This window comes from Sciurus carolinensis, chromosome 7 (assembly GCF_902686445.1).
Source record: "Sciurus carolinensis chromosome 7, mSciCar1.2, whole genome shotgun sequence".
Lineage (NCBI taxonomy): Eukaryota > Metazoa > Chordata > Mammalia > Rodentia > Sciuridae > Sciurus > Sciurus carolinensis.
In genome coordinates, this window is record NC_062219.1 from 2,291,078 (window position 1) to 2,317,160 (window position 26,083).

At 56.5% G+C, this 26,083-nt stretch overlaps 1 long non-coding RNA gene across 1 annotated transcript; it reads left to right on the top strand.

The window, feature by feature from the left end:
- The first annotated feature begins 16,101 nt into the window (after nt 1–16,101).
- Nucleotides 16,102–21,243, top strand: LOC124989604 (uncharacterized). The gene is made up of 3 exons (XR_007109593.1): nt 16,102–16,430; nt 19,419–19,612; nt 20,186–21,243. It is a non-coding gene; the product is annotated as an uncharacterized LOC124989604 (long non-coding RNA).
- Nucleotides 21,244–26,083: the final 4,840 nt, after the last annotated feature.

Here is a 26,083-nt window from a genome sequence, read left to right on the forward strand (position 1 = left end):
AGAGGCATCTCTTATTGCTGACCCTCCACTCTGTCTCCCAGCATTATGTCTGGCCACTTTCTAATTCAACAAGTTGATTTTAAGCAAAGACAAGAATAAAGAATAAACTTTAAACCAGGGCCAACTACTTACCTCACTAATAATTAAAAATACAAATTTCAACATGCAAAATCTGACTGCCTACCTTGCGCTGAGCAAGGGAATGGGGTTCAGTCCTGACCACTGGGGAGCCTCAGCAGCTGCACCCCAGCCCCGTTGCTCCCACTAACAGATGCTGCTGGCCCATGCCACTGCCCAGCACTGCAGGTTTTCACAGTGGCAGGCTGGCCTGACCGTCCACTGGCAGACTAAAGCTGGGCTGCCCCACCAGCAGATGCCAGTCATCCTTGGTGCTGTGGGCACGTGACATTGCCAAACTCAGGTCATGAGAAAAAATACGTATGGCTTTGGAGGAAGGAAGAAATGTAAAATGCAGAGCCTGCTTCATGAGTTTGCCATGAGTGCACCTCAGGGAGGCAATATTTTGGTACGTAGGGCTACATAAAATACGCCCTTGAGTTATTTTCTCCTGTTTCTTTTTACCTCCTTCAATGTGATTTCTAGAAGCAGGCACTGGCCGTGGCCGACCTGGAACAAAGTCGCTGTGGCACCTGGGTGCAGACAAAGCCACGCCCGGAGCTCTGGTCTTCACCAGCAAGGCCACTGCACGGCACTTACCCACTGACCCTGCGGTCACCTCGTGCAGAAGGACGTGTGTATTTTCGCCTGCTGTCTAAGGAGACAGAAAGAGAGAGTGTGAAGACTTAGTCCTGGAAAACTCCAAGGGCGGCTCCCACTGCTCACCTGCAAGGACATCCCGCAGCACAAAGTGGGGACCCCAAGCCCAGGAGGGCTCCACCTTCCCTTTGTGGGTGCCAACAGCTCCCAAACCCTGCACATCCCAGGAAGATGCTGTGATCCAAGCTGGAGCATGGACTCTCCTGAGTCTCCATTAGTGGACTGCAGTATGTCCTGCAGCACGGACTCTCCCAGATCCCTTACTGGCCTGCAGTATGTCCTGGAGCATGGACTCTCCCGAGACCCCCCTTAGTGGCCTGCAGTATGTCCTGGAGCATGGACTCTCCTGAGACCCCTTTATGACCTGCAGTATGTCCTGGAGCATGGACTCTCCCGAGACCCCCTTAGGGGCCTGCAGTATGGCCCGAGGCTCTCAGCCTCCACCAGAAGCTCTTTCCTGCAGGTGGAGCTAGTGGGGAAGATGCCATGCCCTGTCACAGTGGCCAACGCCCTGCTGTTCCCTGGGACAGTCGCTTGGCAAACGCTTGCCTCCTGCCCCTCCCCAGCTGACCTGTCACCCCAAGAGTTCTCAGAGACTTACTTCCATCTGAAACTGTCATGTCCCAGTGCTGACGGGTGCTCATTCCAGTGACCAGCAATGGCAACAGCCTCCAGGACACCCCACAATGGCCAGCGTGGGGTGACCTGTGACTTGCCATTCCCATTTGTGTCAGGAGCTGCCCCTGGTCTCTGCCCTCTGAGCACGGCCTCTCACATAGCTGCCGGCGAGGGCCATGGCTGTGTTGTCCCAGCCACTTAGGCTGGACGTGGAGTGGGACCGGATGGCGTGGCCTTTGTCTTCCAAAGGCAGACAGCACCCGTTCTGACCCTGCAGATATTAGGGCACATTCTTCACGACCCAAACTCCCTCCTGGGTCTCGTCTGAAAGGAGGCAAAGCAAGCTCTGGGTTCGACAGCTCTCTGGGGCTCTCACGACCTCCGTTTGGCTTTTAAACCCTCGAGACTGCCCCTGACCACCCCTGACTCCTGTGTCTAGTGACTTTGGAAAAGTCCAGTGCAACTTCGCCACCACTCATTTTGGGTGAATTCAGAGGGAGGTGAAGAGCACAGAAGCCAGTGAGCTGACCCAGGCCCGGCTCACGTCACCCTGCGAGGCCAGGTCTGCCCTGGAGGGTCCACTCCTGCTGCCATCTCTGCTTTCCGCTCGCTGGACACACTGGGTGTTCAGGAACGGAATTCCCCTGAGGGCCTTCTCCACTGCACACACACAGTAGCAGCGGGACAAGCTAAACAAGGTCCATAACGGGGACTGCTGAGCAAGGATGGTCCCTGTCGCCTCCATGGCAGATGAACGCTGGGACGAGTCGGTTCTGACGTTAATGCCCTCACGGGCAGCACGGGACGGAAGGGCCTCCCACAGCCTGAGACCAGTGTGGATGGTGGCACCTGGGGGGAGCCAGAGAGGCTGGAGGCCAGACTCGAGGGACCAGGCGACAGACACCGTGCGACAGGCACACCTAAGGGCGAGAGAACCCGCGCTCCCCACTTCCCATTCAGAAGCTGCACGTAACAGGCAGGCTGTGGGCCCCCAGAGCACCGGCGGTGGGCACCGAGGCCTGCACTCCCCGCTCTCAGAGCAGCCACCAGCATGCGGTCCGCCCGGGGGGAGTAGTGCTCGGCTTCCTTCGGCGCCCGCCAGGTGTGCCGACCTCGAGAAGTCTTCACCGAGGGGACTTGGCCAGTCACGGAAGGCTGCAGTTTCCTTTATGTGAGGCGCCTGTGGTGGTCAAGCTCACAGGGACGGGAGCAGACGGGGCAGCCAGGGGATGGGGAGCCGGAGGGGCTGGGTTGACAGGGTGGAGTTGTAGTTTGGGAAGGTGGCAAGGCTGCATGGATGGTGGCGTCAGCTGGAAACAACAGGAACAGACTCAATGCCCCTGAGCTGCACGCTCAAAATGACAGAAATAACAAGTTTTGTCACGTGCCTTTATATCTTCGTTAGCAACCCCTGAACTTTTAAGGAACAGGTGGTTCCTTATTTCATACAGGTTGGTCCAGAGGCAGACTCAGAGGCAGCTGGGTGTCCCTTCTGTAAGCCTCCTATGACCCCGAGGCCACCGCCACTCACAGCACAGTAGGAAAACGCCCGACCCAGCTCACTGATGGACAGGCCTCTCCTGGAAGGTGAAATAGTGAGTCCCAAACTAACCAAAATTGATCAAAAACAACATATTCTGATTACACAGGGGCCCTGGAATTATCAGGTGGTTCCACAGTAGGAAATTACTAACTTATTCCATTAAAGAGTTAAGAGAATCAGTGATCCTCAAAAGAGATACAGGAAGAGCATTTGATGAAACTCGGAGAGAAGGGAACTGTCATTGTATCTTGTTAAATCCATTTGCCAAACACCTGCCTTAAGCTCACTATTTGGGAAAGACTGAAAACGCAACAGGGCTTGCTGTTCAGAAACACAGAGGAACAGTGCTGAGAGCGGAAACAGTGGCCTGGGGAGGGCCCGTCTCACTGCCTCTCGACTGACTGGCAGGCATGTGGATTTTCTCCACCTCCCACCGTTTTAAGTTCTGCTGCGAAGAAAGGTCACTGTAGATACATCATTTCTCATACGAGCAAGCTTGTCTGCCCGTAAAGGGACATTTTCAGGTAAAGGCGATGCACCCTCGGGATCCGAGGCCTGGGCCAGTGTGTCTGTGGGGCGTGCACCATGCTACAGTCTCAGGACAGCAGGGGAAGCCCGTCACGCAGCCTGGCCCTCCTGCACCGGTGTGTCAAACATCATTGTACATTCGTTTGCATTTTGCATGTGTTGATGAAGCCGAGCATCTCCTCTCGTGTGTGCGTGCGTGTGCGTGTGTGTTTAGGAAACCTTGTATTTCCTTTTCTGGAAACATCTATTTGCATTCCTTGCCCATGTTCTACTGAATCATTGGGTTTCTTTCTCTTTTTTCTTAATCAATTTTGGCCTTTTATATTAGCAAGATCCCTTTGGCTGAGATGTAAACTGCAGATTCTGTTGCTTTAATAGATGCCATTTTTCTTTTTGCCATGAAGGTTTTTAAGATTTTTATGTGGGCAAACTGACCTATCTTATCTTTTGTGACTTTTGAGTTTTGGGAAATAGTCTAAAAATACTTCCATAGTCCAAACTGATAAAATAATTTTCTCACTTTTTACCTAACGTGGAAAAGAAGAAGTCGTTTTAAGTGATGCATTTCTAGGTATAATTTGTCCCACTGAAGGTCTGTTTGCTTTGTTTTGAGCTGTGTCTGCCCCAGGGGCAAATGGGGGCAGGGGTTGGGGTCTGAACTCCCTGGGTGGGAGGAAGGCAGGTCGAAGCTCCCCTGTGGAGTGAACCAGGGGAAGTGGGTTGGGAGAAGAGGGCCTGTGGGAGCCGCAGCTCTGGGCGGGACACTCGCTTCCTACTGAATACGCTCGGACTCTGGGCTTTCCCATCCACGAGGGAAGGCCCCAGGACTGGCCCCCCACGTGTCTTACCAAGTGCTGTGAGACCAGGAGTCTGTGCATCTGCTGAGAAACTGGCTGTGAGCACATGATGTGCCTGCAGGCACCGTCCTCCCACCTAAGGACTTAAGCGAGAAGAGGAAGGAGCAAGATGGGCTGGTCCCTATGGAAAACATCGGAACCGATGCTGTACTTTACTGTCAGGTGTTATTCCAAGTGTTTGTGGGTATTAACGCATTTAATTCTTACAACTCTCTTAATTATTAGGAATTACTAAAATGGCCAGAGATACAGGGTTAACTGAAAAAAATACACTTTCCTGCAAGAAATTGTTTGAAAAAGAACTATTTAAATGAAAAGTCATAAGGTCTCAGAGGAGAAAATTTAAAACCTTTCTTTTCCTCATTTAAAGAAAATCCACTAAAGCTTGATTAGCTCCACTAAAATGTAGGTCAAGGCAGGCTTGAAGGTGGCTTTCGATGTCCTTGGAATGGAAACTCCAGCGGGGATCCAGCACCTGCCAGTCTTCCTCCAGCTGCCGTCCCCAGCCGTCCTGCGCGCCCTGCCTTGTCCACCTGAGCACCTTCTCAGAGACCGCAGGCAGGTGTTGCGGAAAACACCTGCTCGGCACAGGAGCCCTGCCCACCCTGTGGGGCCCCCAGAAACATGGCCAGGCGCTCAAGGGCACAGGGGCCTAGAAGCCCTGAGCGGGTGGTGGGGCCCTTTTGGTGCAGGGAAGCCTCCTTCCACCTGTGAATTGCTCGCAGTGAAAGCACACCTGGAGAAACAGACGAGCCAAGAGGCCTGGGGCTGCGCTCCAGCTCGTCTGCTCTCTGCAGAACCCGGCTCAAAAGGTAGTCCCAGGGAGGGGTCTCCGCCCGAAGACACCCACAGGCCTTGCTGGGATTCAGGCCCTCTGGAGGTCCTGGGCTTTGGCCTGGCAGGAGGGTCTCTGAGCCCTCTGGGGAAAAGCACCCTGAAGGCACAGAGTTGAAGATTTGGGGACCTTGCAACAGAGGAGCCAGCTACTTACAGCCCAGCGGTCCCTCTGCGCGTCCGGGTCTGCCTGCAGACACGGGCTGGAACACCAAGGAGGGGCTGCCGAGAGGAGGGAGGCGTCTCATTACAGACCTGGGAGGCCACGGCCTCCTGAGGTGCATGGCTACTGGAGCCAGAGGCCAGAGGCCAGCAGGATCCTTGCTGCCACAGCTCCTTTTGGGATCCAGCACCCTGGGCCCGCGTGGACACATTTGCAGGCTCAGCTGACCCCGTCCCCGTGCCTGCACCACTGGTCTAGCAGAGACCAAAGGCTGCTGCCTTCTGGGAGGCCCTGGGTGGTGCTGAGCTCCCCAGGGGCGTGGCGCAGCTTCAGAGACGTAATGCCCACAGGTGGGGATTGGGCCTGTCCCCGACTGTCCCCGGCCTCTCTAATGCCAACAGGGCTAAGTTATGAACTAGATGTGAGCTGTCCCCCCAAAGCTCCTGTGTGAGACAGTGCAAGAAGGTTAGAGAGAAATGGTGGGGTACAGAGCCTTAGCCTAATCAGGGTCGGTCCACAGACAGGGATTAACCGGCGGCAGGCAGAGTGTGGCTGGAGGAGGCAGGTCCCTGGGGCGTGACTTTGGCGTCTATATTTTGTCCCTGGGGAGTGCAGTCTCTTCTCTGCTTCCTGGTGCCATTCTACCTGCTTCCCCCTGCCACACACTTCCACCATGAAGCTCTGCCTCACCTCAGGCCCCAAAGAATGACATCAGTCACCTGTGGACTCAGACCTCTGAAACTGTGAGCCCAAATACACTCCTCCTGATTGTTCTTGTCAGGTGTTTTGGTCACAGCAGTGAAAAAGCTGCCTGGAACTCTGCTCAGGAGGGCCCAGCGGGTCACAGCCGAGGTGCTGTTGGAGGAGTGGGCCCGGGGCGGGGGAGAAGGAGGCCCATGGCCTCCCCCAGTGGAGACCCCCGAGCACACCACACCCTTGTCCACACCCAGTGACGCCAACATGTTGAGAGGCCTCTGGGATGGGTGCCCTATAGTCACCTGAGGGGTCACTACCTGCAGCCAGAGCAGAGAGGAGGAGGGTGGGACCTCCTGTGGTCCAGGGACTGCATGGTCTGTCTTGTGACTCTCCTGCCTATGGCTCCTGATGTCCTCACCAGCCGCCCATCATCTGGACAGCTCTCCAGGCAGCACCCTCTCTGACCCCCTGCACTCAGCCAGGCTGCTCTCGTTCTCTGCCTGGGGGACAGCCCAGGTCTGTACCAAGGCCCAGGGAGCAGGTGCCTGGCTGAAGGAGGGGCCCTGCAGATGCTGTCCCTCCTGCCTGGCCTGCCTCCCACCTGGTCTCCCTCCTGCCTGGCCTCCCTCCTGCCTGGTCTCCCTCCTGCCTGGCCTCCCTCCTTCCTGGCCTCCCTCCTTCCTGGTCTCCCTCCTGCCTGGCCTCCCTCCTGCCTGGTCTCCCTCCTGCCTGGCCTCCCTCCTGCCTGGCCTGCCTCCAGTGGCTCCCCACCTGCTGCTGCACACCAGGGCCCAGGAGGAAACCCTCCAGGCTCCAGAGAGAGGGCAGGAGTGCCCTGCTCTGGTAGCTCCCTGTTTTCAGCCCAGACACAGCTCGCCTTGGGGCTCCTGGAGAAGGGAGCTCGCGAGTGCCCTTGATACAAGGTGAGGACACCACATTCCCTGGAACTGAAGTGGAAGCCAGGACCGGGAGGTGCCAGGCTGGTGAAGCAAGTGCCACCCAAGGCTGTTCCGGAATCCAGCTTCTCCCCAGCAGCTGTGGAGGGGTGGAAACGGGAGGACGAAGGGAGAGGCCATAAGCAGCCCCCACAGGGAGTGAGGTGGCCGCAGGACCAGAGGGAGATTCTGACTGGCAGCGAATACTCCAGCCAGGGCCGTGAGGCTCTTGAGAAAACACAGATGCCTTAAAGGAACCATGCGGAGCTGGGCGTCTTTGCAGTTGGCTCTTTGTGTGCCGGTCACGTTATCTTTAGTGGGACAGCACCGCAGCTTGGGGACCGTGAAGTGCTAACACAGGACTGCCCTCGTGGCAGCACCGACCTTGCCCTTTCCAGCGACTGACCTGGATGAAGGCTCAAGCTTCAGCAAAGGGCAGAGCGGAAGGCAGGGCGCACTCTGCCCAAGAGTCACTGGTCACAGGGAGACCTCCCGTTTTAAATTAGCCGTCGAGAAATAAGACCTGTGGAAAATACTAAGATTTCGTATGTTAAAACCCACTGAAAGTAACTTGCTTATTCTTTACAAAGATAGAATAACAATTAAAGAATTAGGTAAGAATATATGAAATGTGATAATTTGGCTGATTAGTTTAGGTTTAATTTAACTAAAAATAATTTTTATGGGTATGTACATAAAATTTCAAGAAGTTATGAATAGATTGAATTTATTCTGACATCAGCAAAATTAAGTCTACGTTCACTATGATGAAAGTAATGACTAATAATAATAGTGTCATCAATAGATTGATATCTGACAAGATATTTGACAACATGCTAACTGGGTTGCATACATTGATAACTCCTTTCCATGTATTATGACCAGAGGCCAGGGCACATGTTTGTCACAGTGTCTTGGTCCGTTTGCTGTTGCTGTAATAGATTATACCTAGAATGGGTGACTTACAAGGAACTGAGGTTGATTTTGGCTCAGTTCTGGAGGCTGGAATCCAGGAGCATGGTGCCTACTGGCTGTGAGTCTGCACAGAGGGAGGCTGGGGATGTAGAGGTGTTCTGATAGCCAGGAGCCTGTAGGGCTGTGCAGTGGGCCTTCCCTGGCAGGGGATCCCTGAAGCCAGTGCTTCTACTGTCCCCAGCCAAGCTCTCAGTCTCCCTCCACCCCAGCAGCCCCAGGATGAAAAGCTTGCATCTGCTGCATAAGATGCAACTGCTTGGAAGCAACCCTCTGGGTGAGTCTCTGCAAGCCAAGAGCAGGCCACGGGAACCTTCCTGCCGCTCCCCGGGTCCCTTGTCATGCAGCTGCTCTCTGGTCCTGGGTCCAGAGGCCAAGGAGCTGAAATGCTCAGCACCAAGCCACCTTCTGCATTCCAGGGGACAGAAAGCACTGCTTGAGGCTGAGCGTGGTTTGTCCCTAATGCCACACCAGAGGCCCAGTGTCTGGTGGCATCCACCACAGGAACTCATTTCCCACAGTTTCAGAGGCCGGAAGCCCAAGGTCAAGGCATCTCAGGGTGATGGTCCTCCTGCCTGTGTCCCTCTGTGCCTGAGTCCTGATCTGTCATGAGGACGCCATGGGAGTGGATGGGACCTGCACAAATGACCTCAGTCACATCTGGAGGTGCTGGAGTTGGGACTTGAGTGTAAGAGTGGGGCACAGTCAGTCCACAGCAGGGATTGTTGGTTTCAGTTAGACAGGCCTGGGTATGAGCAGCACTCCGATTTTCCATAAAAAGCATAAAGATAAAAACCCTAGACATGACCAGGTGAGATTTCGGGTCCTGCTAGGAACATCAGAGCCATGCTCTGCCAGGTCAGTGCGGGACTGTGCCCTGGTCAGTGGCCCCTGCTGGAGATGCCTTTGCTCAAAGAGGCTGGAAGGGGCAGTGTCCACGCTCACCAGGATGGCCTAATCAAGGCTGCTTTGACAGCTGAGGAAAGGCGCCTGGCTGACCAGCCCTCAGGAGTGGGCCAGCTGTGAGGTCTTCAGGCAGCCAGGTGGGCTTGTCCCTGTGGACCTGTGGAGCAGCGGAAGGTCCTCCCAACATGCAAAGGCGCAGAGGACCAGCACTCGCAGAGGGAGCTTTCTTCAGTCACGGCGAGAAAGACCTGCAGGCGCAGAGGGAACGGGAGGTCAGCAGAGACCAGCGTGAGCCTCGCTGGTGACCGAGGACCAGATGCCATAGCACTGCTGGGAATGCAGCCTGGCCAGGGCCATGTTCTGGGACCGGCAGACACGCCTCAGGAGGAAAGCACGAGTGTCCATGGGCGGGCTCTGCCCCCTGCTGGCCGGGACCTGCACGCCCAGCTCCGGTACCCGCCCGCTGGCCAGGCCCTCGCTCTCTCTGTGGCTGGCCTCACGCACACTTCTTTGCTCTACCTGGTTTTGAGCTTCAGGTGCTCCGTTTCTGGATTGTTAGGTCAACAGGGCCCCGTGATTCCTCCAGGTTGGAGCGGCTGCTTCGGTTCTGTGGTCCGCACTGCCGCACACGCTTCCTCTGAGACCACGGTGTCATCACGCAGTGCTGCAGGTGGCTGCCTGCGTCATGCCCAGCTGCTGCGAACCACGCTGCAGTGTAGGCTCCGGTCCCGCTCCTGGGACACCTGTGCAGGAGTTTGTCCAGGTGCTTACCTGTGAGAGAGCGGAGAGAGCGGTCCCCGGGCATCAGAGCCCACGTCCTTGTGGAAACAGATGCCCTGCTGGTTTAGACACAGTCTGCTTCACTGTGGCTTTGTTTCCATTTTTCACATTACTAGCGAGACCGAGTGTATTCCCTACGCTTGCTGGAGACTGTGCTTCTGGAAAAGCCTGCTCCTGTGCCTGAATAGTGTCCCCAGGACCCCTGAGGAAGCCTCACCCTGTGCCTCAACAGTGTCCCCAGGACCCCTGGGGAAGCCTGACCCTGTGCCTCAACACTGTCCCCAGGACCCCTGGGGAAGCCTGACCCTGTGCCTCAACAGTGTCCCCAGGAGCCCTGAGGAAGCCTGACCCTGTTCCTCAACAGTGTCCCCAGGAGCCCTGGGGAAGCCTGGTGTGTGAACAGTGTCCCCAGGGTCCCTGGGGAAGCCTGCTCCTGAGCCTGAATACCCTCGGTCCCCCTGCCTGTTGAGGAGACTTCATGACAGAACATTCTGGGCAGTGAGGGTCCTGGGGCTGCTGTGGTCATGCTCCTCCCCTTCTGCTTTTGTAACCCTGGCCTTGCCCACTGGCCTGGAGACCTGGCCTGGCATGGGTGAGGGGCTTCACAAGGAGCCTCTTCCAAGATCTGAGAAGTACTAAATTTTGAAGTACCTGGGGGACTTTAATGAGGGACGAGAAGTAGGTACGTGTCAACTGCTCAGGCACCTGGGACCAGAACACAGATGCCCCAAGTCTGCTCACTCAGTCCAAGGAAGGGTCGCTCTGGGACCATGAGAACAGAAGGACACCTGTGACCACACACAGGTGATGGCCCTTCCCAAGCTCCGCCTGTGCTGGCTGCAGGTCGGAACGCCCTGTGTCCTGTGCTTCTTCCTCCTCTGGCCCCTGCCCAGGAGATGCAAGTGGCCACTGCTTAGTGCCTTTAGTGGGCTGGGGGAGGGGAGAAGCTGGTGACAGACACTAGAGGCCGCAACTGTGGAGAACCCCTAGGTCTGTGCAATCAGGACAGGAAGTGAGCAGAGTGTGGGGACGGCGGCAGGGGGCAAGCGGTCTCAGAGGCCAGGGAAGGTACGCAGGAGCAAGTTGCAGACCCCGGAGGCTGTGCGCTCAGCCTGTGCAGCTGGCAGGAGCGGCAGGCGGCCGACGGTGCTGCCTCGCCTAGGGCAGCCCGCGCTGGGCGCTGCTCCAGGGAGGGGACCGCGTAGCCCTCAGCCGCCCAGCGCTCCTCTGACGCTCAGGGAAGGGGCCTCAGGACGCTGCAGGCGGTGAGGCCACAGCTTCCTCGCCGGTCCATCCCCTCGCGCAGCTGCTTCCCTCCTCTCTGTCTCTCGCCTCCCTTTCCTTCTGTTTCTTCCTGGAGGTGGAGAGATTGCCAGGTGTGGGCAGGGGAGTTTCAGGTGGTGACGTGTGCGGTTCGATGCTGTGGGCCTCCGGCCGCGCTACCTTGCAGGAGTCTGCAGGGAGGGCACTAGCTCGCCACTCCTGATACTTCCCCTTACGATCACATACATCTAGCGCAGTAAGAATCGCGATTTCCCAGTGTCGCAGCCATGTTGGGAGCCGAGCTGGGCAGCCGTGGCGCGGCGCAGGGCTGGACGAGACCTGCCACTCTCCCTTCCGTACCTCTCGAGCTTGGAGCAGGCCCTGCCCGCCGCTCGCACCGCCGGGTTTTGCCGTCTGGAGGTTGCAGTCCATTCTCTTTAAAACAGCCTTATTTTTTGTGCCTGATTTTACTGAAATCCAGCCCCGATTCGTTTGTGGCGGGAAAGAGCTTGATCCAGGCACTGTGTACTGAGGGCACACAGTCCCTCTGCTCAAATATTCGCACCCTCTGGGGAAACCGTGACGTAGGTAAGATTCACTTTCTCCCCTGACTTCGCTGTTCGTCGTGATCAGGCAAGTACCTAAGCGGGTCCTTCCGGCCGGTGCCTCTCCATGGTGGCCCCCCGTGGGCCTGGACGCTCGCTGCACCGTGGACTCTGCTGGGAGCGCACAGGACCACCCACGAAGTCAGGGCACCCAGCTCAGAGTCCACACGACCTCAGGCATGACATGCCAGCATCTGCAGGTCCCGAGCTCTGCCCCGCAGGTCACCTGAGCAGCAACTTGGAGCACGGGACCCTCACTGGGACAGGCTGCAAGCTCCACTGCCAGCCCGCGACTCCTGGCAGGCGGGGGACTTGAGAGCCAGAAACCCCAGGCAGTGCAGGTGCGTGGAGGTTGGTAAAGTGGAGGACCCATCTCTCGGGGAGACAGCGGGAATTAAGTTTCCTCTCAGGGACAAAGCACCTGCCTGTGAAACGGTGTCACCAGGCTGCCATGCAGACCCGTCAACTCTTGCTCTCCACTGGCCCCACAGTGAGGGTCCTCACCTGACCACCAGCTGCGTTGGTAGGTGGACTGAAGGGGGGTCCCTAAGTCTGCCGGGGCAGTCCAGGAGCACCCTGGTGTTCCCAGGAGCACAAAGGCTAAATGGTGTCCAGGGGACGGATTTCACCCGGTCCTTGTAGGGTTAACCCCACATGGCTTACCAGACACATGATGGGTAGAGAAGTCCACATCTTTCTGTACCTTCTACACCTGCCACGTGGCCACCAATCCATCTAGTAGGTCTCGGTCACGCAGACACAGGGCCTGGGCTTAGAGATGGTTGTGTCTTTTGAAAGATGCCAGCCCAGCAAGAGGGCACACAGGCCTGAGCACAGCCCCTACAGCCAGATTCTGGCCTCTCACCTTCCCATCCCTCCCTGCCCGCCTTCTGAGGCGGTGGTGATGAACGGCTGCCCATCGAGCCCCTGGTCTCCCCAGGTGACCATCCCCTGCCAATTCCTCACCATTAGGCCTGCAACTTACAAACTGCCCAGCGGAGAGAGCTGTCTTCTCATTTAACACAACTGCACCAGCATCGCTGCGGAAACGGGAACAAAGGCCACAGTGATTTAGCAGGATGAGAGGCCACTCGGGGTGCAGCCCGGCAGATCCGTGACCTGCGACACCGCCTTCACTCCTGGCAGCCACGCGGTACACATGGCACTGGGTGGGACCTCTGGGTCACAGCCTCGCCCCCTCCCGAGCTCGGCTCCAGGTGGTGTCTTTCATGACTGGGCACAAGATACGACGCACCAGACGGAAGGACGCTCTGTGCCAGGAAGCAGGCGCCTGTGGGGCTGGTGGGAGACGGCCCTCCGAGGGGGTGGCCAGCGTGGGGTCTGTGGGCTGGCTCCCTGGCACACGGGCACGTGTTTCCAGCAAGCACCGCTCCAGCGAAGGCCTGTGTGCGTGAAATCAAAAGGGAACCCACAGCTGCCTCCCGGGCCTCAGGAAGAGCCAGACTGAAGCTCCGCGTACTGCTGCCCACGCTAGGGGAGCCCCGTCACCCCCGTGAGGTGCAGCAGCCCGTGCGCTCAGGCAGCACCTCCTAGTTGTCAAGGGACTTTGGCAAACAGACATGGATTTCTTTTACACAAATGTGTGCTCATGGTGACTGTGTGTGTGTGTCAGTGTGTGAGTGTGTGTTCACAGAGCACTGTCCGCTGACACGGCCCTGGGAAAGCCCTGAGCACATGCAGGCAGAAGTCCAGACACTTGCTTAGGGTTTGACCCTTATGACCAGCTCCCCACCAGCCCCAGAAGAGCCCTGCGCTCCGGGTCCACCCCACCTGGCCCAGCGTGGGCCCTCAGGAAGAGCCCTGCGGTCCAGGGACCAGAGTGCACAGCAGAGGGCAGATGCTGGGGCCGGCGAGGACAGGAGGCCATGGCCTCACCAGCTATACCTCCCGCCCGAGACAGTGTCATGGGCCCCATGTAGGCCCAGCCTCTGCACTTAACGCACCATCTACAGGTGGCCCTGGTGGCTAAGGACCCTGTGAAATGACTCTTCTAACTGCAGCTCTGGCACAAGTAAGAGCCCCTTGCTCTGGCTTCCTAGAAGCGGGAGCCAGCTGGATAACCCGGAGCCTGACATTTCAAAGAAGGAGAGCAAGGTGCAAAGAGCTCAGAAGCCCGGGTGTCAGCTTCCCAGAGCTGCAGTGGGCAGAAGGAGCACTGCTGAGGAGGGAAAGAGGAGGAGGAGGAGGAGGAGGAGGTGAGAACAGCCCTGCCCGCCCCGCCCGGGAGCACCTCGCCCTGCCCTCCGTGGAACACCACGTTCCTTCAAAGCCCCACAGTCTGTCCTCTCCTCCCAGCTCCCCACCCCAGCTCCAGGCCCTCTGTTCCCCACTAAATGAAGGCTGGAGGAAGCCAGGCCCAGCCCAGCTGCAGAATTTGGACTCAAAGACAAAGCTCAAGAGGTTAAAATGCACGGGCTCACATGTGGCTTCTTCTCTCCAAGCCATGAGCCACACCTGGGGCAGGAGAAAGGTGCCACGTCCCTCTGGAGTGGACCCTGCTCCTGCCCTCTCCACATGGCCTACTTCAGCTGTCGACTCTGCATCCCGGCAGCTGTGGCTGAGTGTCACAGGGTGGGAGGGTGAGGCTGCAGCACTGCTCACGTGGTAACTGAGGGTGCCCGTGACATCCCCCAGAGGCAGAGCTGTGAGGGCAGCTCTTAGAACCAGCCTCATGCTGCAGGTGAGAAGGCGCGCCCAGGGATGTGCCCAGGTGGTGGGCGTCCTGGAGGAGCCCCAGGGCAAATGCCGTCAGCAGGGAGCCCAGCACAGCTGGAACCCATAATCCCAGGCATGACCCCTGCTGAGTGCATATCACTCCCGACATCAGAGAGCTGCAGTCCTGAGTGGACCCGCTTCCCCAGCAGGCGGCCCTCCGTTCCCGGAGCAGAGCGGGCTGACAGATTCGCTCATTTAAAGCAGCGAGCTGGGAGCCAAAGAGAGGTGCTTGCATTGCGAAGATGACTGCTGGAGTCCGTGTCCCCCAGAGGACCCTGCTGGGGCTTGTGCCCCAGGTTGGAGGTGTTGGGAGGGGATAGGACCTTTCAGAGGTGGGGCCTGGTGGGGCGTCACTGGGGACCCTGCCCTGAAGGGCTTTGGGTACTGCTCAAGTGACCCTGGTTAATTCTTCAGAGAGGGCTGTTTAAAAAGTCAGAGCCTGACTCCACCAGTCCCTCTGCTTCTGCCTCATCATGTGATCACTTCTTCTCTTGTGTCCCTGCCCTCTTGCCAGGGGGCCAAGGTCAGGCAGGCACCAAGCTGTTTAGACTTTCAACCTCCAAAACCGAATAACCCTCTTTCTTCATAAGCAGCCCCCCTCGGCTCAGGTGTTGCGTTGTGGTCTTGAAAGCTGGCAGATAAGGAGCCTGGCTAGCTAAACCACTTCTCCTGCTTACTCTTTAGCAAGGACGCAGGCATCGGTCGAGAGACAGAAACGTCATTAAACACATCTTAGAAGTTATGGCTGCCGTGTTATTTTCATTAAAGTGCTCATCTCCAGTGGCCACATTGAGAACTTGGATATCCAGGTGCAGGGGAAGGTGTTCGCTGGTCTGAAATGCCACCCTCTGCCTCTGCGAGTTCTCAACTGAGAGCCACAGCGGGGTTGGGCGTCTGACTGGCTGAAGGTCGTTACCCGAGGGTGCCGCAAAGCCTTGCGGTGATTGCAGTTAGTGCAGCTCAGATCTCCCCCATCCCGGTTCTGCTTTCCAACGTGCCTCCCGGGCTGAATCCATCCTTGTCAAGGACCCTTTCTGTTGCACTGTGAATGACAAGAGACCTTAAAAACGCCTGTAACGGACACTGTCCTGGCTAATGAGCGAGACCTGACCATCTGTGCTCTGGCCAGGTTTCCAGCCACAGGACGGAGGCAAGGTGACCGCCTTAGAAACAAAAGCAGGACGCAGAAGGCCCTGGGGCCCAGGTCAGCCTGGACGGCGGGTGGGGAGAGTGGATGGGTGACAGGCTCAGCCTGCAGAGGCACGGCAGTGTCCCTGCTGCAGGGCGGTGGCCCCGTCAGAGCAGGGTGGCATTCTCTCCGCATCTGTAGGTGTAGTTTCTTCTGGTCTCCACACAAACTGCCCTGGGACTTCATTTCAGAAGACCTATGAAGTACTTGAAATAACTAGCACAAATTTTAGGTTTTTAAATTAAGAATATAGAAAAGGTTAATTAATCAAATTTTGTCTCAGTAGATGTACACAGTGACCTTTGGCCATGACTGTTCCCTGGTCCACAGTTACGGGGACACACGTTCCAGGCCCCAGGCAGTTCCCAGGTCAGCAGATGCACTGAGCTGCTTTTGCTTTGGGGCTGGAAGACAGTTATCCACAAGACCAGGACTGTGGCCAGGTGAGCGGAGTAGGGGCCGTGAGTGTGCACCTGGCTGAAGCACTTGGGGTCATACCATTCCACACTTACCAGACGCTCATTAACTTGGAGGGCATGGTTGTCAGCTCTGTGGATCTGACTTTGAGGACCGCCCCCCTGAAAGGCCCCAGCAGAGTCCTCAGACTGGGTTGTTTCTGTTTCCACAGTCGCCGTGTCCCTTGGTGACTGAGAGAGTGGTTTTAGAGTGGGAGTTAGACTCTGGGCTGTCATTACTTGGGTCCATTTTCTAAAGTAAACCAGCAAACCACAACTACAGATGTGGTCCAAGAAGGCTTTGCTATTCTGACACAACCAGGAAGTGCAAACATTTAGAAAATGAGCCAGCCTTCATTCCAGGTGACCAGATGAGTCCTTAAGAACTGGGAAGGCCAAAGAAACGAAGAGGCAAAACATCAGAAAACCGGTGAGGACGGCAGGAGGCCCGCTTCCTGAACACAGGACCTGTGGTCAGACGTGAGGCGCTGCAAGAGTGCTCTCGGCTCCAGTTCCTGGCCTCTTGGCCCGGTCTATCCGCAGAGCAGGGCTGCCCGCTGCCTGATTAACGAGGTATGCCAGGCTCATCATCGTGGGGGGACGTGACACTAAGAACCAACCAAACCAGAAATGCGAGGCAGTCTCAGGGAGGCAGAGTGGTTTTAGGCCAGTTCACAGACTGATCCCTGGGCCCGGGCTGGGCCGGTGACCTGACATGGCACAACCCAGAGGCGTTCGGCTTCCTGTCATTTGCGTTCTGGGGGCCCTCACTCTGGTGCCAAGCAGCTCCCAGTGGAGAGAACCAGAGCAGCCCCATGGAGGGCCCCTGGGGGAGGAATGGTGGCCAAGGGCCGGTGAAGGCCGCGGTGTCCTGACATCCGCCTGGGCGTGGGCCTCTTGGAAGTGGATCCTCGGCCTGTCAAGGCCTTCGGGTGATACAGCTCAGTCATGCTGGACTGTCACCTCGAGGGACCTAAACCAGGACCCAACAGGCCACTGAGACATTGAGGTAACAGGTAGTTTATTGCTTGAAGCTGCAAACTTTGGGTTAAGCTTTATGCATCATCCGACGAGCAATGGTAAGAGAGAGACGTGCTCTGGGCCCTGTCATCTGTGATGGCACAGAAATGCCAGGGGAGGGGCCAGTCCGGTGCTCTTGGGCCGCAGGTTTTGATATCTAGGTTTTTGATACTTTAGTTACTTTAAAATATTCCTGAAGAAACCTTTCCCCTGGAGCCTAGATATGCACGTATCACTCCTGCATCCACCGATCTGCTTGATTTTGTATCATTTTAGAAACCCCAGGGTTTGACAGAGAGGACCAGAAACAGAACTCCCAGGAGAGCGGGCGGAAGTGGCCAGCGCCAGTCCTGCCCTTCACTCCTCATGCCTGCTTCCCTCAAATCCAGCGCAGGGTTTCCAGAGACCCTAACTGTGGGGGGCGGAACCCACCGGGTCATGAGTTTCTGATACAATTTCCTCAGTAGTTCTCAAGCCTAAGGATATAATCCATTCAAGAAGTCGCCCAAGGAGGGTACAAAGACTCAGGAGTTTCAAAGAACTATTGAGTACATACATTCATCCTAAAAATCTCCACAGTTATAACAGTGGCAATGCCCATTTCACAATCTGATATACAGTGCTGTTTCAAGTATGAAATACTGGTATCTTTGTCTCTTTGCTACACTTATGCTGCTATTCAAAAAAATCTGAGTTACTTACAACTTAAAATCAAGACCATTGTTTTAACTATTCAGTTTTATGCCAAGATAAACCCCTGTGCAGTGTTCAGGACTGCAGGGTTGTCCTGGACAAGTGTGCCTTTCTGTGAGCACACACACACACACACACACACACACGTTTGCATTCCTGTGCACACCCATGCACACCCTCCCCTGCACACGTTTGCATTCCTGTACCTGCCCACATACACGCCCCCCACAATGCTACCCTCACAATAATGGCGCCACTGGTTACTTTTATTACACATACTAAATATTATCATCTTAATTTAAAAAATAATTAAATTTTCTTTATTTTAACATTTGTTGGTTATTTTCATAGTACTTTTTGTGTACTAATATTATTTCAATGAGGCTTTGCTGGGTGCTGCCCGCATGGCGACTCTCACCTGCCAGAGGGGCAGGCCTGGGGCTCTCCAAGGCTGGGGCCTCATGCTGGGGTAATGTGGACAGCCTTCTACGGCTCCCCTTGGCGCTGCCCTGTCACCATGCCCCCGGCCTGGGTGTGTGCCTGAGGCTGGGGCAGCTCTTCCCTCAACATCAGGGGAGGTAGCCAGGCCCCTACAGAGCATGCGCTCTGCTCCAGAAGAGATGGCACCTCATGAGCACTGCAGAGGTTCACCTCCTGGGCCTTCTGAGGTACCCCTGTCCTTTACCACACCTGGTTCCACTGAGCCACCCCGAGGCAGCCCTGAGAGCTCTGCTGGAATATGGGAACAGATCCGGAACTGCTGCCCCATGCAGCAGGGAGGGGCAACCCTGGTAACCTCTGAAATGACTTTAGGGCTGACCTTCCATCGCCTTGATGAATATTGACTGCTGACCCACACGTGTGTCCTCATAAAATGGCCTCCCCCTTGGCACTCTCTACTGAACATGCTTCCTCATTTTTTATTGTATGACCAGGCTGCTAATATTGCAAATCTAGATCTGTTTCCATTTTGATTAAAAATTCCACCCTCAAAGCTTCTCTCTGTGAACTTTACTGTAAGAACTCAGGAGAAGCTTGCCACACTTCCAGAACTTTGCTTAGAAATGTCTTCAGCCAAATATCCTGTTTCACAGTCCACAATTTCTACCTTCCACAAAACTCTCGGGCAACAGCCTGAGTTAGCCAAGCTCATGGCCACTTGATAGCAAGGCTGGGCTTTTTCCAATCTCCAATTGCATGTTCCTCGTTTCCATCTGAGACCGCATCAGAATGGCCTTTACTGTCCACATTTCTATCCAGCGTTCTGCTCAGGATCACTTTGGAGCTCTCCAGGACATGGAGGTTCTCTCTGCAGTGCTTCTCTCCTCCTTCGGAGCCTGACCAGGATTGACCTCACTCTCCGACCCAGGCAAGGTCGGCTTGCCCAGCAGGCACTTCGAGATTCTCCCAGCTTCTACCTGTTGCCCAGCTGCAAGGTCACTGCCATACTTGTGGGTACTTGTTATGGCAGCACCCACACTTTCCGAGACCAGCCGTGTATCTTAGCCTGTCACAACACCACAAGCAGGGCGACTTGTAGAGGACAGAGATTTGTTTTGTACAGCTCTGGAAACTGGGAAGCCCAAGACCAAGGCAGAGGTGGTGTCTGGTGAGGGCCTCCTTCCTGGTTATGGCTTTCTCACCCTGTGCTCACGTGGCGAGAGGGCAAGCAGCCCCTGCAGCCTCTTCTATGAGAGCACCAATGCCGTTCCTCCAGTCTCTGCCCTGGGACCTGACCCCTTATGAAGGTCCCACCTTTTGACACCATCACACTGAGGATTAGGTTTCCATGAATTTGGGGGGACACACAAACATTTAGACCACAGTAGACATTTTTTTTTCCACCAGTATAGCAAGAAAGCCATCAGTTTGTGCCTGGAGGGGCTGTTTGTCACCTAGACCAGCTCAGCAGGGGGCGCTGTGGCATAGCAGCAGGAAGAGGACTGGCTGCACTTCCATGCGACCACCTCGGCACTTGCTTGAAAGTCAACAGTGGCCGACAGACTTCACTGCCCTTCTTGAAATCTCAGTAGCTGAAGTAGGTGAGTCTCCACGTCAAGACAAAGTCTCGTCTTCTGTTGCCTCTCTCTTTCAGGTGCAGGGAAGGGGGGTTAACTTCAGACCCTCTGGGGAGACGCCCCAGTCTCAGGCCCCCAGTCACCTGCCTTGGGTGCGCGGGCGGTCCTGACTGTGTGCCTCACCTCCGGCCAACGCCCTGCTGAGGGAGGCGAGGGGAGTGAGTGGGAGGAACGTGCCTGATTCCACTCAGACGTCCAGTTCCCTGCCTTCCTGGCTCCCCTCTTTCTGAATAAGAACTCAGGGGATCACACCTCCTCTCCTTTCTTGGCTCTCGGGAAGGAAGGAGGTGAATGGACGGTTTGGGCCCCTGGAGATGTTCTGGGAAAACCTCAGTCTGAGTCCGTACAGTGGAGGCTGGTGGGGCTTCCCCAGGACCCAGAAGCAAGACTGGCTGGGCCATTCTTCCAGATCCCCGGGGCTGCTGCCCCCAGGGGGCGGACAGGCTCCCCGCTTTTCTCCCACCTGAACAAGAAGTCTGTTTCCCCTCTCCAGCACCTGGGGGCTGACTTTTCCTTTTTGTCATTTTCTCTCCCAAGGGTGTGTGCGCCCTGGGCTTCTCTGCAGTGTGACATCGACCCCTGGAGGACACTTCCAGCACGCCCTCTGCTCCCTGTGGTCAGGGTTGTCTCCTGTACTGCCTCTGCCCGACTTCCTGCCGCCTTCCCGTGGGAGAGGAGGCGATTGCGCTGGCTTTGCTTGACATCTTCCCTAACTTGCAGTATTTCATTTGCACGGTATCTGGGGTCCGTCCACCTCTTGGCCTCTTGGACTGTTGCAGTGGTGACCCTGCGGCCTCAGGCCGCACTGTTAAATCTTGTGGGTCGCTATGGCAGGCATGCCTACGTCAAAAGACACATTGTTTCATTTACTTCCCCTTTATTTCTCCAGCATACAAAATGAAGGCGTTATATTGCTTTTTTGTATCTATGAGTCCGTTTGAAAGTAGAGAAGGAACATCACAAAACCTGTCATGGGAGGGGCGTTGGGTCAGTGATGGCTCATGCTCCTGCTGTTCTCAGGGGTGCGGGCATCTTCATGGGCTCTCTTAAAACCTAAATGCTTGAAGCTCTTCAAAGAATCCATTCCTCAGGCTGGGCGTAGGTCAGCGCTGGAGCATGTGCTTGTGAACGCAGGTTCCACCTTCAGCACACACACACACACACACACACACACACACACACTCACACACATAATTCTAATGGGGTTGGATTTTGGAAAACGGGCACAGAGAGATTCAGGAGAGTGGGACAATTTTCCATCTCACCCTCAGACCTACCTCGCAGAGGGCCCAGGAAAATGCTGCTGATGAGCCGGGCCCAGGCCTGGGGTGAAAGGGTGGTCCAGCCGTGGCGGTGATCTCCCCTGTCCTGGGCTTTTGAAAGGGAAGGGCATTGCTTGTCCTCAAGCAGAGGCCAGGGGCCGCCTGGTCCTGGCTTGGCCCCTTGGGCAGTGCCCGTTACCCCGTGTTCAAGCCTGTTTCCCGGGCCACGCTGCTGAGATGAGGCTACTTGAGAAGAGCTCGGCCTCGTGTCCTGAGGGTGTTGGTTACTCCCCACCACTGGTGGCCTGGGCCCTGGCTCGGGATGCCTGCGCGATGCCTCTGGGCTCCGGAGCCTCAGCTGGTTCAAAGCCGCCTGTGGATGTGCAAGTTCTACCTGGCAGGTCTCCAAGCCTCACTGCCCCTCACTCCCTCCACAGTTTCCAGGGAGCGGATGGACCATGGGCCTCATTGCCCATTAGCTAATGAAAGTGGGAACCAAAGGCCATGAGGGGGACTTGGGCGGGTGCCCTGCTCTGCCACCCAGCACAGCGGAGGCTTCTCCACCTTCACCTGCTAGCCAAGCAGGTGCCGACATTCTCTCTTGGGTACGTTGCTGGGAGGATGGCCACTGAGGCCGTCTCGGGCACAACCAGCTGCTTTGAAGTCAGTGCTGGAGCCAAAGCTCTGGAGCTCAGCTCTGTGGTTCAAGGTGATGGCGGCCTGCGGAGTCCAAGGTCACAGAGGGCCTTGATGCCACAGCGTTTTATGTTTGCCCGCTGCTGCGCTTTGAGGATGTCAGCCGCTCGTTACTGCTCACCCTAAGGCAAGGCTTCACAGTCTTTTCTGTTTTAGGTTCCGCTGCTTGATCACCAAAACTTGGGGTGGTTATTCTTTCCTGGTGGTTTTCAAATGCTGCTCCACCAACTTGCTTCAGACCAGAGCTCTAGTCTCCGACTGCCCAGGTTTGCCTGGCTGGTTGTCCTGGGGTCATGGGCTGCCCCAAGTCAGGAGGCCCCACCCTGGTTTGCAGGTGCTCCTTCTCTGAGAACGAGGGAGACTTCAGGCCCCACCCTTCCTCCCTGGCTCTGCCTGGGGTCCAGCCTTGGCCTGGAACTTGCTTTTCCTCTCCCCCCAGTCCTGTGAAGAAGGTGTTCTCTGTATTCTATAGGCCAGGGAGTCGGCTAAGGCTTGATGTTCTTCAATAGCACGGTGCTTCAGTTGTCATTCAGGAAGAGCCTCCAGGATCCACTCCAGGACCATTGGGAACCAGCTTTTCAAGAATGGACATAAACAGGAAAAGCCAGTTTTGATGTCACAAGCTCAAAAATCCCCCACCAGCCACAGTGATCCTCCCAAGAAACATGCAATTCATTGTTACCATCTAGGGGTGCTGGGCTCATTGTCTCTGCTCAGCCAAGAATTAAAGAACAGAGAGAGCAAGTAAGAAGGAGCTGATTGGAAAGCAACAGAGCTACCGAGACAGACTTCTCTAAACAGAAGGGGCCCTGAGCTGGGAGTCCGGTGGGAGTTCTGGCTTGTTCTTTTAAGGTCTCTGGACTTTCCTCCTCTCCTTATCTCCTCCCTGTCCACGCGCTCCTCACTGCTATTGATGGGTGCCCCCTCTGTCCATGAGGCTGTTTTAGTTTTTCTATTGGGTCCCCCCAGGAGCAGAGTACAGGAGTGTCTGTCTGATCGGGTCCCCAGCTTATGTCCGTAAGCACTTTGGTCAGGCAGGAGGCTGACCTCATCAGGAGACCCTCCTATGCTCCTTTGTTCTGGTCCTGCCAGACCCTCACTGGCCCTCCTGCCCTGGCTACCTCGGCCCCTCCACATCTCCCTCACCATGAAGAGGGAAGACACCATCCTCACCTGCACAAAACACTAACGGTCTTTCTCGCCATCCAATCTACAGGCAGCTTCTTCCTCTCCCTTCCCATAAATTCCTCCAATATCCACAGATGGAGGCAGATTTGAGCTCTTTTTCCCAGTTCCTGGTCTCCTTGCCCCTTAACCTCTCAGTAAAGCACTTGTTCTTTCTTTTTTGCGGAAACTAGATGTTGCAGTATTGACTTCAGCTTGCTTTGGGCAGCTGCCCTCGCCAATATCCAGAGATCTCTGGGATGCGGAACACTTAGGTCAGAGAGGAGTGCAAGTCTGGGCCCGGCCGGCAGCCACCGCTGGACTACAGACAGCAGCAGAGCTGTGTGACTGCCGTGTGGCCGGACAGCTGTGTGTTCACCAAACCCACCTTCCTCCCTTGCCAGGGGACACTGCGTCTCCGGCCACTCTTGTCACACACAGCCCTGGACGTGAGCACAAGAGCCCTGTGATCCATGCAAGCTGGTTCTGTTCTCCAGAACCTTCTGAGAGATGGAGGGCTTCCCTCTCCTTGTGGTTCACCAGTCAGATGGGAGGACAGTGGGAGAGTGGAGAGGAGACAGAGCAGGTCCCAGAAGGGCCTGGCAGAAGGTCCCTTACTGACAGGAGCATGTTCACCACGTTGGGATTAAGTCACTGGAACCAGGGCGCTGGGGACCTTGTGGCAGCTGGTGACACCCTAAGAAGCATGGGCGGCTCACTGGACCTCGGAACCTGGACACACACCTCCACAAGGAGAGGAGTAGCCACACCTGCCTGGCTGCGGTCAGATCAAGATCAAGTGGCCTGAGCTCTGCAGGCGCTCTGTGCCCAGGTCCTGGTGGGCGCTGGGTAGGAACTTCCCCTCCTTTTGGATGCAGCCTCCAGGTCTTCGCCCCTCCTGGCTGCCTTTCTGTCTTCTCTGGTTCGCTCGTCTTGGTGAGACAGCCATTGCCATAACTTGGGTGAGGGGAGCGCCAGGACTGAGCGTGGGAACATGCCTGCCTTCTGCTGTTAATAGTCCTCGACTGCAACTTCCAGGTCAGAGCACCAGGCGGGGATCTGCCCGGCAAGGCTCGTCACAGCTCGAGTCCCATAATTACCAGGACAGAGAAGCCTGTCCTGGTAGGAGCCAGACTGAAATCAAGCTCCAATTACACATTCTGCCAACTCACCCCGACTGCTGGCAGGAAGCAAGGTCTCCTCCCAGGAAGACAGTACTGACCCCAAGGGTGCTGTGTGGCATGCACCCTGAGATGCAGGTACAGGTGTTTCCCTGCGCCAGGCCCCAGGCCGCCCCAGAGCACGTCCTGTAGGGCAGGGTGGCGAGTGGAGCTGAGCGGAACTGGGGACTGAGCTAGCACCAGGGGCTGGTGCAGGAGTCTCCTCCAGAGGGAGCAGCAGCAGGCTCCACAGGCCAGAGCACACCCCAGCGGTGAGGACTGGCAGGTGTGCGTGCCCCTGCGCATCACACACACCGGCACACATCTTTTATTAGTCACCTGCTGCATACCAGACACCAGCACACGCCAGGCTCCACCTCCCTGGCACGCTCACCCCAAGTCTGTTTGCAGGTGGGACCATAGCCCACTTGGTCCCATTGTCCTGGACACGGAGCCCCTACAACATCAAATACAGCGCGTGACAGCAGACTAGTAAGATTATGCTTATAACTGTACTTTTACTATGGTGATGAGATTATGCATTCCACCTGTGTCAAGTTCATTGAATTACTCATGAGATTGGGAACTTGGGACTCCACGGTTTATTGTCTCAGTCTCTTATCCAAGGTCAAGGTGCTGGTAATGGGTGGAGCTGCAGGCTGACTCAGCGACCCCACGGCCAGGGTGATACCAAGCAGCTGCTTCAGCCCCCAGAGGCAGATGTCCAGCTTAGGATGAAACTCTCTGGCTGGTTCTGGTTTCACAGCAGGGAGGAGAGGCCAGCCAGCCTGGCCTGGTCCCTGTTCTCCCTGCTGTCTTGCTGGAAGCCTGAGCTGAGTCATTGCGGGCCCTGTGCACCTGCCCCTCATGGGGGCTCGTGGAGTGCCCTGGCTGCGGTCAGTGTGATCTCACACGACCCTCCTGTGCTGAGGCAGAGTGAGCAAGCATCAAGGGTGGTTTTCACCTACGGAAAGTTTGCAAACACGGCACTTTTACCTGGTGGCCCATTCGGAGGAGGCCAGGGCCAGGCAGCCAGAGGGGACTCCTGTGTCCTCAGACAAGTGTCTGGCCAGCCAGGCGCTGGTGGCACATGCCTGTAGTTGTAAAGTGTACTCCCAGCTGCTTGGGACACTGAGGCAGCAGGATCACTTGAGCCCAGGAGCTGAAGAACAGCCTGGGCGGCACAGCAAGACCTGTCTCCAACAAACAGACAGACAGACAAACCCCAGTGAGAACAGTGTCGGGAAGTTGATTACATGCAAGCTTGGAGAGCCCAGTGGGAGTCGGCCTGCAGAAGTGCCCGCTAGACGCCGTGCTGGAGGGTGGGAACAAGACGGGTCAATCATCAGGGTGGCTGTCCAGGGCGAGGGGACCAGGTTGCATCAGAATATCCAGAGCTCCGTGCAGGGGCCTCCGAGACCCTGGCAGGGCCTGCCTCCTCAGGGCCAGGGAGTGGCGACTGACTCATGCCTGGCCAGAAGAGGCCGAAAGAGCAGTGAAGTGTGGCGGGTTCCACTTGGTGGTCCCACGGGACCCCTGGGAAGGACCCGTGTTCGGCCGAAGGCTCTGAATTCTGGTCAGGTTCATCTTGGACTGCCCTGTAGGGGAGTTCTTCAGGGACAGAAGTGTGCACCTTGTCTCCTCTCACTCCTCCTCGCCCCCAACCCACACCGCCTTCCCGCTGCCTGTGAGCACAGCTCCCTGTGGGCCAGTGCGGTGGGAGCCCAAGGCCGCGGAGGGAGCCTCGTGCACCACCCCAGACTGCCATGATGGACAGTGCTGAGCCGCGGCCACCAAGAAGCCGCAGATGTCGGGAACTGCCGGCCCCCATGGGCGGAAAGCAGGACCCACCTGGGAAAGGTGCCCTGCCTTTGGCCAGGACAGGGCTGCCCACCAGAGACACTTCCCCTTCCAGCCTGCTGCCCCCAGGGAATCCACACGGCAAACCCACCTCATGTCCAGTGGCTTCCCCACGGAGAGGCTCGAAGCCCTTCCCTTTGTCCTGTCCTTGTCTGAGATGCACCGTTCTTTGCTGAGATTGGCTGCAAACCCCAGTTCTAACGGCTCCTCGGAGTCACTTGCCCGGTGGCCCCTGGGTGTGCGCCCACACCTGTTCATGAACTGGCCACTCCTCTCCCGTTGATCTAGCTGTC